A 12,682-nucleotide genomic window follows, 5' to 3' on the forward strand; every position below is an offset into this window, starting at 1 on the left:
TTGTCTTCAAGTAATCTACTTAAAATCAAAGTATCATAAAAATCATTCAGATCTATAATATAGCTTATTCCCATAATCAACCATATTAGGAATCTGATGGAAAAGCTTGATATGATGTCGGGAGACTGCCTTCCTCAACCCAAGGGCACAAAATGAACCTCAAATCCATTTGGCCCCTTGGCCTACAATTATGGCAGGACCTTCCATCCATCTCAGGGTTGCGTACTTGATGAGGGAAGACCAGATTTCTGCATCTTCCTCTTTACAAAACATTTTGCATTGATTCTGAAAATTGTTGATGAGGTAAATTGGGTAAATATTACTTATCCTATATTTCTTGGTAGATTGGTAATTTGATCATGAGTCAATGTTAGAAGATTCCTATCATATTTATGTGAAATAAATAAATAAAAAATATTGCTTGCATAGTAATTATTTCCCTTAATGTTATAGACTGTTCTTAACTTCTAACTCGGGATTTTTTCTGAATTATTTTCCAGATCAAACTTGATTGATATTTATTCTTATCTCTGCTGAATTCATTCATTCCTTCCTTCTGTCCCCTTCTCAATTGAATTGATCTCCCTTTATATCTTCAAGGGTGAAGGGAAAGCTTACATCTTGAATCGAATATTCTACCAATTACCTGTGTAACATATTGAATTGCCTATAATATGTACATTTCATTCTTTGAATAATATCAAGCAATTACTGCAACATTTAATTTTCCACAAAAACTTATAAAACCGTAATTTTCTTGTCCGTCTAATTGTGATTTTTCTTTATCTGAGTAAAACAAAATGATATGTTTGATAATTTGAGAAAAAACAAAGGATAGCTGATTATCTGTAGATATGAAAAGTCACGTGAGAAAGGATTGAAAACCTCCAAATTGTTCAAAGCTATCCCCCTTTGAACCTTGTCTTGCAATTATACATTGTTAGCATTATCAACCATTGGCATTAAAGTTATGAACTTTCATTTCACAAGTATGGATGGTTTGTTTATAAGTGTTAACTATTAATGTGGCCCTTATACTAATGATCATTCTTTCTCTAAAAGTATATAACATTTAAAATTACATAAAAATTGATCTGCTTTAGTCATCCTTATGGGTCACAAAATGTTATGAATGTTTATGTAAAAAAAATTCCACAGTTGCCTGCAAAAGTCATTTGTAAATTGAATTCATCTGTATAGATAATGACACTACATCGGTAATCTTTATGCATATTTCTGTTTTGAATTATGTTCATCGTGATATTTCTAATACTGATTTAGGCTTCCAATGGAAGCATTTTCTGTAGATTTGTTTCTATATCCTGACGTTAGCATCCTTTATATCCACAATTTGCAATTCTTTAGTTTCATCTCCTGCAATTTGTTGTTGTGCTAAATTAATGTTGTTGTAGTTGTATTAAACGAAGGAGATGAAAGCTCCTTATATCGATTTACAAAGACGATGTTTCTAAAAGAAACAATCATGAACTAAAGACGGAAATTAAAAAAATCGTGAACTAAAGAAGGAAATAAAAAACTACCTAATAAACTAAAGACTAACTAAGATGACCATTAAAGAAACATTACAATATCTAATACCCTCCCTTAATGGTCATTGTCTAACTGATGTGTTTTCGTCACAAATTCTTCAAAACATTTTGCTTCTATTGAGACCCTCCTTGGATCTGCAAAATGTAAATGCCCAATGTTACATCCCTATTTTTGCTTTAAAATAAATTATTCTTTATAGCTGTTGAGAACTTCATGTGAAGTGAGTTGATTTGGTTAAGTTAGTTAATTGTTATGGTTCAGGTAAAATGGAAGTGTTCGTTATTCATTATTAATTCATAGGATGTGGAATAATGGTTAATCATTATGATGTTATATGAGTTTGAGATGGATCGCTAATATGAATACTTGTTATAGAAATTTTGATTTGATTAAATGATGAGAAATATGTTATTACCATGGTAAATTTCTTTTGTAGGAACGTGATGAAAGGGGGGAAGCATTGCCAGAAAAGTAAAGGGCATAAGGGCACCACCTACCATTGAGATAACAGGTATGGGTCCTAAACCACCTTGGTCAAGGTGAAAAACGGACTAGGCAACAAGGTATACCAAGTGATCACCATGAGATAAATTAGTCTACGTATTTAATAAGATGATGAAATTATTAAATGGATCAAAATTGTTTCCTTTATATATTGGTATGAACTAACTGACATGTCTTAATATAACGATACCATGATACCTATATATACTTGTACATGTATGTACATATATGTATATATGTGTGTGTATGCATGCACGTATGCGTAAATTCAAATGAGACATACATAAGCATATACACCCACTTAAAATAAGACATATACCCAAGACACGTATGCTTAGAATATCACATATATATACATATACCCATGTACATGCATATACGAGTATAGGTAGATATAGAATGGTATCCTTATATTAACACCTTGAGAGTGGAATTTTTATTCCAACCTTTGGCTATGTTTGAATAATATTTGATGTCATCGACCCTCTTTATTTTTCCAACGGCCTATTTGATATTTTCTTTCTTTTTGAAATAGCCACATGTGCTATCAGCCTTTTTAGAGGCTCTTGAATATAACTCATAACATTGCCACCTTTTTTATCTTGCCCATAATCAAGCATGCTCGTGAAGCAAGAAGACAATCTCCTTTATGTGATTCATTGTATATCAATGGGGGCATTCGCATATGCTATCTTTTTGGTTATTTCTTTTATCTCTGCAGACTACATTCGTACTTCCATGCTTCATATCTGCAATAGCATTTCATATTACTTTGTTGCAAATTTGTTCATACAATGTTGTACACCATAATTGCAATAGCATTTTAATACTACATAAGCTCTACTACAAGCTACACATTGATTGTCATGTTTCTCATTGTTATAGCATTCATATCTCATTGGCCTTTTCCTGAGATTGCACTTGCAGTGTCGTGGGTTCACACATGTGATTACTTACATATTCAACGTGTTCCTCGACCACAATTCATTTGTACCAGTGTTGCTAGAATCTACAGGCAGGGAGCCATACCAAGCAATCTAGTTTGCATTAGCACTTGAGGGTGATAATACCCTTGTCAGGTCATGCATTCTTTCTAAGTTTCTCTTGTCATTCTATTATTAAAAGGCTCTAAAAGTTCTAGTTTGGAATTTTGAAGGAAACATTAATATATATACTAGATAGAGCCAGATGGACTAGCTCCGAATTGAATGCCTTGGTTGCATAAGTTTATTGCGTTAAGCATGCATAAGGATCAAAGTTAATTATGGCATAGTGTTATGAATGTTCTTTCCGAACTTATTTCAGAATTGGAAGGATCTCTAACCCCGCGCAATACTTATACAGGGGCCTTTTCAAAATGCCTCTGAGATAAGAGGAAGCACTCTCAGTGAGTTAAGGAAACTGATAATAAATAACATGAAATCGTTATGTAAATATCTGTCATAAGCGTAAGCTGGGTAGAAAGTAATTGACTGTGATAAACAGTGATTGTTCAAGGATATAGACAGCTATACTGAGATTCATCAAGGATGAGCAGCAAAGTTGAGATGAAGAGTGTGGGCTGATAATAAATGAACAATGAGTTATACTTGCAAGATAAGAGGAAGAAATTAGAAATAAAATAAAAACTTATTCAACTTAAACAAATATTGTAGACTAAGTGAGCTCACAGTGATCAAGGGGTCCTAAACCAATTGTCAAGTCAAGCGGTGGATGATCAGGCACATAGTGTCTATTTAAATCCCTAACCAAGGTAGGTTTAGTGGAGGTCAAGTTTGCTAGCAGTTGGATAGATGAGTTTATGGGAAGGAATCCATAGCCTAGCTGGTTGCCTAGCCGACACTCTAACACCAGGATGCTCAATGGCAGGACACAGGTGTCCCATGCCTAATCCCAAGTAGGGAGGGCCTTTCTTAGTTGAGATTGTGTGGGGGTACATAAGAGTCTGTGGTTGGGAGGTTAACCCCCTCAAAATGCTTCTCCCCTCTCCACCAAATGCCAAGACTTGCACAAGACAGAGATATGATCTACGTTCAAGTTATCTTCTATTTTAATAGGTACTTTACTTTTATGTATTGCATTTTCGGTTGAAGATATGTTGGTTGGTTAATAATATTAAATCGATTACTCTCTTTCCATAGACTAGGATTCAGTTATTCTATTATAGCCGATGATCCCTTTCATTTGAATGCATAGAGTAGTTATTATAACTGCTTTCATGCAAATATGAAAAATATTATTTATTTTGTTTATAACTAATTGTTTATTTAGAAGTGGAAAAAAATAACATGTTACAACCAAGAAGCCAAAATCCACCCAAAAACGAACAGATAAGGTTGTCCCCTTCTTTAGAATACTTTGCAACAAAAGACAAGAACCTGCCACTAACTTTGACACTAAGATGAGTCTGCCACTAACTCTGACACTAAGATGAGTCTGCAACTACCCCTCCCAGAAACAGCAAAAATCTGACAAAAAATCATCACAAAAACATCAACCTGATGTTGGATAACAAAGACAAACACTAAGAATAGCTAGCACAGTTTTGAAGAAAAATCGTCAAACCATCCAAACTTTGCAAGTGAGTATGATGCTCCAAAATAGACTGAAAAAAGCCATGATTTTTTTGTACAAAAATCGACAAAATCCCAACACAATTTTTGAAGTGAAAATTTGATCAAAACCAAACAAAATCCGAGACACGGATTATAGGATGCAAAATTTTGTGTTTGAGGAAAAATGGTAAAGCCAAACAGATAATGTTTGAGAAAAAATAATAAACCCGCCATATAAATTTTGAGGAGAAAATTATAAACCTAACAAAGGAATCCTACGCAACTTTGCGAATTACTGAATCAAAAATTTTTAAAGAGAAAAATTATGAAAATCCATCAGAAAAATCTGCATGCAGCAAAACACAAGACTTTGTATAGTGAACCAGCATATGCAAGTGCATGCACGTACATGCAACAAACATGCAAGTACATGCAACCTTCAAAGATAAGAAATTTTTGCTGCAACCAAGAAATCATGGGATCAAAACCCTTAACCAGGCTTAGGATTTCCAGCAAAAATCTTCAAAGAAGAACTGCAAAAGTTTCATAAAATACCTCTAACAATATTTATTTCAAAAAATCGAGAAAAAAATCTCTTAAAAAAAATTGAGATCAAAAGAGGCTCGATTTTTTCTTTAAAAAATTGTCAAATTTTATAAAATCCCATTGCTCTACTCTCATACCATGTTATGGTAAATCAATGTTGTTGTAGTTGTATTTGTAAGAATCTGCCTTAGGGCAGAATTTACCCAAGACCAAGGAACTCAAAAACACAAGCACAAATTAGACCAGAGTATGATCAGAATAACTGTATCGTATTCAATTCTATGAACAAGTACACTAGGAAAGCCTCAATATAAAGGCCTCTGAGATGCATCTAGAATGCCTCGAAGTCAGCATCATGATAAGTCCAACAACTATGCACATGTCCACTAGATATGGGTTATCCTCCATTATGCACGAAAGTAAGTGCAATGATGAGAGGATAAGCCTACAAAGGCGAAACACGCACATCAGTGTTGTAGACAGCATGTGCTAAATTAGGAGTGCGAAAAACTGTGTTGTCTACATGACAACTCAGTGAATGATGCAAACTCTTGTGGTGTAGACACCATGTGCATAATTAGAGGTGTGTACTTCTATGTTGTCTACATGACAACTGTAGAAGATGCACAAACTCCTAAATGTCTCATAAAGAGAAATAATAAAATAATGCAAAATGATAAAATAATGCACTAACTTAAGTAAACTTAAGTAAAGTGTAAATAGTAAATACCTATTTACACCAACACCCCCCCCCTTAAGTGCAACTGAGGGGAATGCACTTAAGCTCACTAATGCATAATGGGTCCCGGCTACTAGGCCATGTTAGGTACCCATGTACAAAAGCAATGCTAAAATGATGCAATGCAATCTCTCATAAAGCGGAGAAAGAGGGAAAACCTCATGGGAAAAACCCTCCTCCAAAAAGAGAGATAAGTACAATAGAGAAAGAGAGAGAAGAAGACCTCATAAGAGGAAAAAATCCCTCCCAAAAGAAGAAGAGAGAAGTCAAGGGACTCCCCTATCTGCAACATCCCACACCCCCAAGAGATCTTGCAAATGAGTATACTTGACCTCGGTGAAGGGTTTGGTGAAAATATCAGCAACCTGCTCTGCTGTACAACAGTACTGAAGTGCAATGATCTGCTCATGTATTAGCTCTCTGATATAGTGCATGTGAACCTCAATGTGCTTTGTTCGTTGATGCTGAACTGGATGCTTAGAGATTTCAATGGCACTTTGATTGTCACAATGAAGAACTCTCGGTTTAGGTAGATCGAATCCAAACTCCTCCAGGATATGCTGCAACCAAAGAGCCTCTGTAGCTGCATTGACAGCTCCTCGATGCTCAGCCTCTGTGGAAGAAAGAGCAACATTGTTCTGCTTCTTACTTTGCCAACAAATAGGGCCGGAACCAAGGTGAAATGTGTACCCTGAAGTAGACTTCCGAGAATCTAAGTCTCCTGCATAGTCTGAATCTGTGTATCCAATCAACTGAATCCCTGTACCTGTTGCATAATGAATCCCATGTGTATGTGTACCCTTGATATAGTGCAAAATGCGCTTGGCAGCCTTCCAATGAAGCTCATGAGGTTCTTGCATAAAGCGTGAAACCATACCAACTGCAAAGGCAATATCAAGGCGTGTGTGTGTCAAGTAGATAAGGCTCCCAACTAACTGTCTGTATAATGTCGCATCAACAAGTGGAGTTGTGCACTTAGCCTCTAGCTTGACACCTGATAGGAAGCTAGTAGGAGCAGGCTTGCAGTCACTCATGTGAAATCGAGAAAGCAAGTCAAGAGCATACTTGGGATGTGAAAGTGAAATCCCTGCTGAAGACTGTATGATCTCAATGCCAAGGAAGTAGTGTAGCAAACCCAAGTCTGTCATGGCAAATCTATCCTGAAGAGAGGTCTTGACACTGGCTATGATGGATGCAGTGCTCCCTGTAATGATCAAGTCGTCGACATAAAGCACTAAGATCAAGTGAGAGTCATCCTTCTGAAGAATGTAAACATTCGAATCAGAATGACATCTTGTGAAACCTACTGAGAGGAGAAATGAATCCATTTTGGCATACCAAGCCCGAGGAGCCTGCTTTAAACCATAAATAGACTTCTTTAATCTGCAAACCATAGTAGAATCCTGTATGAACCCCTGTGGCTGCTCCATATAAATTTCCTCATGAAGGTCACCATTCAAAAATGCGCTCTTAACATCCATCTGGTGTACAACCCATCCTTGAGCTATAGCAATTGCTAGTGTCAGGCGAATGGAGTTCATTTTGGCAACTGGTGCAAAAGTCTTTGTATAGTCAATACCTGAAACTTGCGAGAAACCTTTCGCAACTAGTCTAGCCTTATGTTTATCAATACTTCCATCCGCTACAAATTTGGTTCGATAGATCCACTTGCATCGAACCACTTTTCTTCCCTTAGGAAGGGGAACTAAGTCCCATGTGTTATTTTTCATCAATGAATTGTATTCTTCCTCCATAGTCGTATCCCATTCTGGAATCCCTGATGCTTCCTTAAAAGACTATGGATCTGAAGCAATGGCTATGTATGCATGTGGAAATGACTTGTGCTGTGACCTTGTTCTTCGAGTATCTGACGGATTTCCCACTAATGAACCTGCTGCATCAAGAGTTTGTTGTGCCCAACGAGGTTTAGTGGAGGAAGATGAAGGAATGTCCTCAACTGTTTGTTGACCCTGCGAAGGTGGTGTCCTGCGAGTCAAGGTTGGAGGAATTTCATCTTCCGAGTCACTTTCATCACTATGATCACTATCCATATAGGAGGAAGGAGGAGTTGAAGAAGCCAAACTTGGACACGTTTCTTCAAAATGAACACTCCTCTCATAGAAGATTTCGTGAGTCTCTGGATCAATTAATTTATATGCCTTGATATGATCAGGATATCCAACAAATATGCATGGTTTGCTTTGTGGTTCTAATGCCCTACGCTTTTGTGGAGGTATCCTTGCCCATGCTGGAGAACCAAAAACTTTGAAGTGCTTAACACTTGGTTTCCTTCCACACCATGCCTCAAAAGGTGTTATTCCATCTAAGGCCTTATGCGGACTTTTGTTTTGAATGTAGTTGGCACAACACATGGCTTCAGCCCAAAACACTTGATCAAGAGACTTGTGTTGAAGCATGCAAGTAGTCATTTCCTTAAGGGTTCTATTCTTTCTTTCAGCTACACCATTCTGCTGTGGCGTGTATGCAACTGAATGTTGAAGATCTATCCCCTCATGTGTGCAATAGTCTATAAGTCTGGAGTTGACATATTCTCTGCCATTGTCTGTCCTTAGTATCTTGATGGCTTTCCCAGATTTCTTCTCAACTTGAGCTTTGAATGTGATAAAGTTGTCAAAGACTTCACTCTTATGACCAAGGAAAAAGACCCATGTGTACCTTGAAAAGTCATCAATAAATGTGAGAACATAGCGGACCTTACCAAAAGAGGGTACTGGAAAGGGGATAGCTACATCACTATGTACCAATTCTAGAATAGCAGTTGCCTTCCAAGACTTCCCCTTGTCATATTTCTCTTCGGGATGTTTACCTGCTTCACAACCTGGACATACTCCCTTTGAAAACTTGACTCGAGGTAGACCAATGACCATTTCCTTGCTGCTTAATTGCTGAAGGTAGTGATAATTAAGGTGTCCAAATCTTTCATGCCATAGTTTACTTTGAGTAATTGAATGAGTCAACAAGGCAAGAGACGTGGACTTAGGCACAAAATGTGAGAAAGAATAAAGTCTAGTCTCATGGTTTGCCTTTCCAATCGCCACCATTGAATCATCTTTCAGATTCTTTACCACTACTGTGTCGGGGAGGAACTCTACTTTGTTGCCACATCCATAGTGAGTGATTTGATAGATGGAGAGAAGGTTGGTGCTAAGGCTAGGAACATGAAGTACATCCTTGAAGACGTCGTTCTCTAACTCAACATTCCCTTTACCTTCTACTTTAATTTGAGTATCATTGCCCACATAGATGTAAGGTATATTTGAAGTTTTTAAAGAGGAAAATTGCTCCTTTGAAGCACCCATGTGATGAGATGCCCTTGAATCTAGAACCCATTCCTCCGGATTGTTTGTACTTGCAACTAAAGCTTGGCCCTTGCCCTTTGAAGTGGTTGAAGAACCCTTGTCTTTGTATGTATTTGGAACATAAATTTTGTGTTTCCTCATAATGTTTACCAATTCATCAATCTGCTTATCTTTGCACTCATGTTCTTCATGTCCATTCTTTTTACAATAGGAACATGTTTTCTTCTCCTTCTTGTTGGAATTATTCCCCTTTTGATTGTTCTTGGAAGAAGACTTTCCTTGTTGTGAAGAAGAATGTTGAGTGGAAGAAGATTGATTTGAGGATGATTGTTGTTTTGAGGAGGACTGTTGTGTGTCGTCTTGTGGCTTGGCCTTCCATTGCTTCTGCTTCTTGTTTAAGTTTTTGCCACTTGAATTACCTTCATTAGCTACCAAGGCTTTAGTTTTGGAAGACTTGAGAATTCCCATACCTACTAGATTGTCATGTTCAAGGATCAACATTTCTGAGAATTTCTCGAATGAAGGCTTAACATAGGCACTACCCATTGTTAATTTGTGTGTATTAAAGCTCGAAACAAAAGGAGCATATTCAGGTGGAAGATGAGTCATGATGTGTTTGATCATCTTTCCATCCTTAATGGGTTCACCACAATCCTTCAACTATGTCCTATACATTTCTACTTGGGTAAGATAGTCTTTAATTGTGTCAAAATTTCTAGGATCCAACTTGAGAAGTTTATCCTCTATTGTGTAAGCCATGTCTTCATCTACTGTCCCATACAAAGCTTCTAGTTTATTCCAAACATCTATTGGATCTGTAAGCTTCCTAATGTGAAATTTGACAGGATCAGAGATATTTTTCGACAAGGCTCCTAAGGCCATCTCTTGTTTGGATTCCCAATCTTCTTTACGAGCTTCATCAGCATCAGCAGGAGGTTTCTTGGCTGCACCAATGACATAACGCCACAAACCTTTTTCTACCAATGGCTCTTTAATGTTTTCTTTCCAAGTAGAATAATTATGTGGAGTTAACTTTGAAAAAGAACCCATAATGCAAGAACACAAGATAAACGAGACACAAGACACAGTACACACCCCCCCTTTTCACTCAATCAAAAAATCCCCCCCCCCCCCCCCCCCCCCAAAGAAATGATTTTGGCACTTTATATATAGTGCGTTTACAATGGGCCACTTGCCAAAATGGACTACGTGGACTTTTTGATTTTTACTGATTACAACCTCTGTATAGAGTACAGATCTGGACTATTACAATGTAGCTCAAAATTACAACAATTATGTAGCATTACAATGCAAAACAAGACCTATCTCTAAAAGTGATACTTTTGTCCAAATAAGACTACAATCTGACTGCAGATCTGAAAAGTAGATGAAAAAATATACACTTTCAAAAAAAACGGAACCTGAAAAGGAGTCCAGATGAGCCCGTATGATGCTTTTGAAGTTGCAAAATGCAGGATTAGACAAGTACAGTCGACAAAAACTGTGATTTCTGACCAATCCATGCACCAAAACCAAAAACAAACTGCACCACTGAAAAATTCAAGAAATTTTACCCAAAATCAAAAAAAATTGCACCTGATTTGGAGTCCGTATGACCAAGTTATGGTTGTTTGAAGTCGGGCTGCCAAATCAAAAATGCATCTAAAAAGGGGTCTGCAGAGGAAAACACTATGTTAAATTTGATGATCAAATGGCCGTCTCGGCAATTCAAAAATGCCCTGGACTGACGGTCAGACGGCCGTCAATTTTAGGCCATATGTTTGCTGACGTCAGTGATTGCGCAGGGCTATGATGATGTCACTAATGACGTGTCATGTACGGAATTGTACAAACATGTACAAAATTTGCAGACATGGCACTTAGCATGTCAAGGTACGGCTGACGACTAGACAACCTGCGTGGCGCTGACTGTGTACTGCCCACTCAGCGATGACTAGGCTCGACGTGACAGATAGCTCAACGTAGTGCTGACGTGGTCGTTAGCCTCTCTGCGGTGTCCGCGTGGCCGATTCAAATGGTGCCGCATGGCGCCATTTCCTGAGCCGCAGATGTGGAGCCGGATTCCGTCTTTCGGCTGCCGGGGCTAGGGAAATCGGCGTCGGATTTGTGTTTTCCCGGCGGCGGCATTGGGACTGTTAGTCCCACATTCGCTATGCGATGGATTTCTTTGCTTTTTAAAAACAAAGACCTGCAAGCGCTTAAAGAAGTGTGAGCGCAATGTTCGCTTTGGCCGTCGGTGTCCTGAGGGAGCAAGAATTGAAAAAAGCGTTCGCCAGTTTGAGAGATATACGCCAGAATTTGAATTGCCAGTTTGTGGTAAAGTTGCTGCCGAGAACTATGAAAGGCACCCGGAAACCTTGCGAAAATAAATTAAAAATATTCTGCGATCTACGGAATATTCTTCACGGGTTCATGGCCGGGGTGTGATTGCCCGGTACCTGAACCTAAAAAAAAAATTTGTGCACGCTCACGCAAATAATTTCGAAAAAAATATTTCGAAATTGCAAAAAAAATATAGAATCTCAAATCCGAAAATAAATTAATCAGACTGATAAAAGACCATACCCAAATTTGCAGATCGGGCCTTCGAGTTCTGATTTGCAAAAAAAATTTGCCTCCCGATTGACTATGGCCTAAAATAGGCAAATTTATAGTCAATCTTCACCGAATCGTCGCTCCAGACGTAATGGCGAGGTCCGCTTCGGTTCTAGACGCTCCCAATTGCAGCCGATGCTCCAAATCTAAATCGGGTCCCTTAAAGAGATGAAGCAACGAGGTCTCCAATGGCTATGTGACGAGTATCTCCCTCAGCTCTGATACCATGTAAGAATCTACCTTAGGGCAGAATTTACCTAAGACTAAGGAACTCAAAAACACAAGCACAAATTAGACCAGAGTATGATCAGAATAACTGTATCGTATTCAATTCTATGTACAAGTACACTAGGAGTGCCTCAATATAAAGGCCTCTGAGATGCATCTAGAATGCCTCGAAGTCAGCATCATGATAAGTCCAACAACTAGGCACATGTCCACTAGATATGGGTTATCCTACATTATGCACGAAAGTAAGTGCGATGATGAGAGGATAAGCCTACAAAGGTGAAACACGCACATCAGTGTTCTAGACAGCATGTGCTAAATTAGGAGTGCGAAAAACTGTGTTGTCTACATGACAACTCAGTGAATGATGCAAACTCCTGTGGTGTAGACACCATGTGCATAATTAGAGTTGCGTACTTGACAACTGTAGAAGATGCACAAACTCCTAAGTGTCTCATAAAGAGAAATAATAAAATAATGCACTAACCTAAGTAAACTTAAGTAAAGTGTAAATAGTAAATACCTATTTACACCAACAGTATTAAACCAAGGAGATGAAAGCTCTTTATATAGAATTACAAGGACAATGTTTCTAAAAGAGACAAGCGTGAACTAAAGACAGA

General features: G+C 37.9%; 1 protein-coding gene across 1 annotated transcript in view; it reads right to left on the reverse strand.

Moving 5' to 3' along the window:
- Nucleotides 1-12,682, reverse strand: part of ATSAC1 (Phosphoinositide phosphatase family protein) — a 140,852-nt gene that overhangs the window by 54,690 nt on the left and 73,480 nt on the right. The gene's annotated exons all lie outside the window — the stretch shown is intronic.

The sequence above is a fragment of the Cupressus sempervirens genome, chromosome 1 (assembly GCF_028749045.1).
Source record: "Cupressus sempervirens isolate cs-2001-9-10 chromosome 1, ASM2874904v1, whole genome shotgun sequence".
NCBI lineage: Eukaryota > Viridiplantae > Streptophyta > Pinopsida > Cupressales > Cupressaceae > Cupressus > Cupressus sempervirens.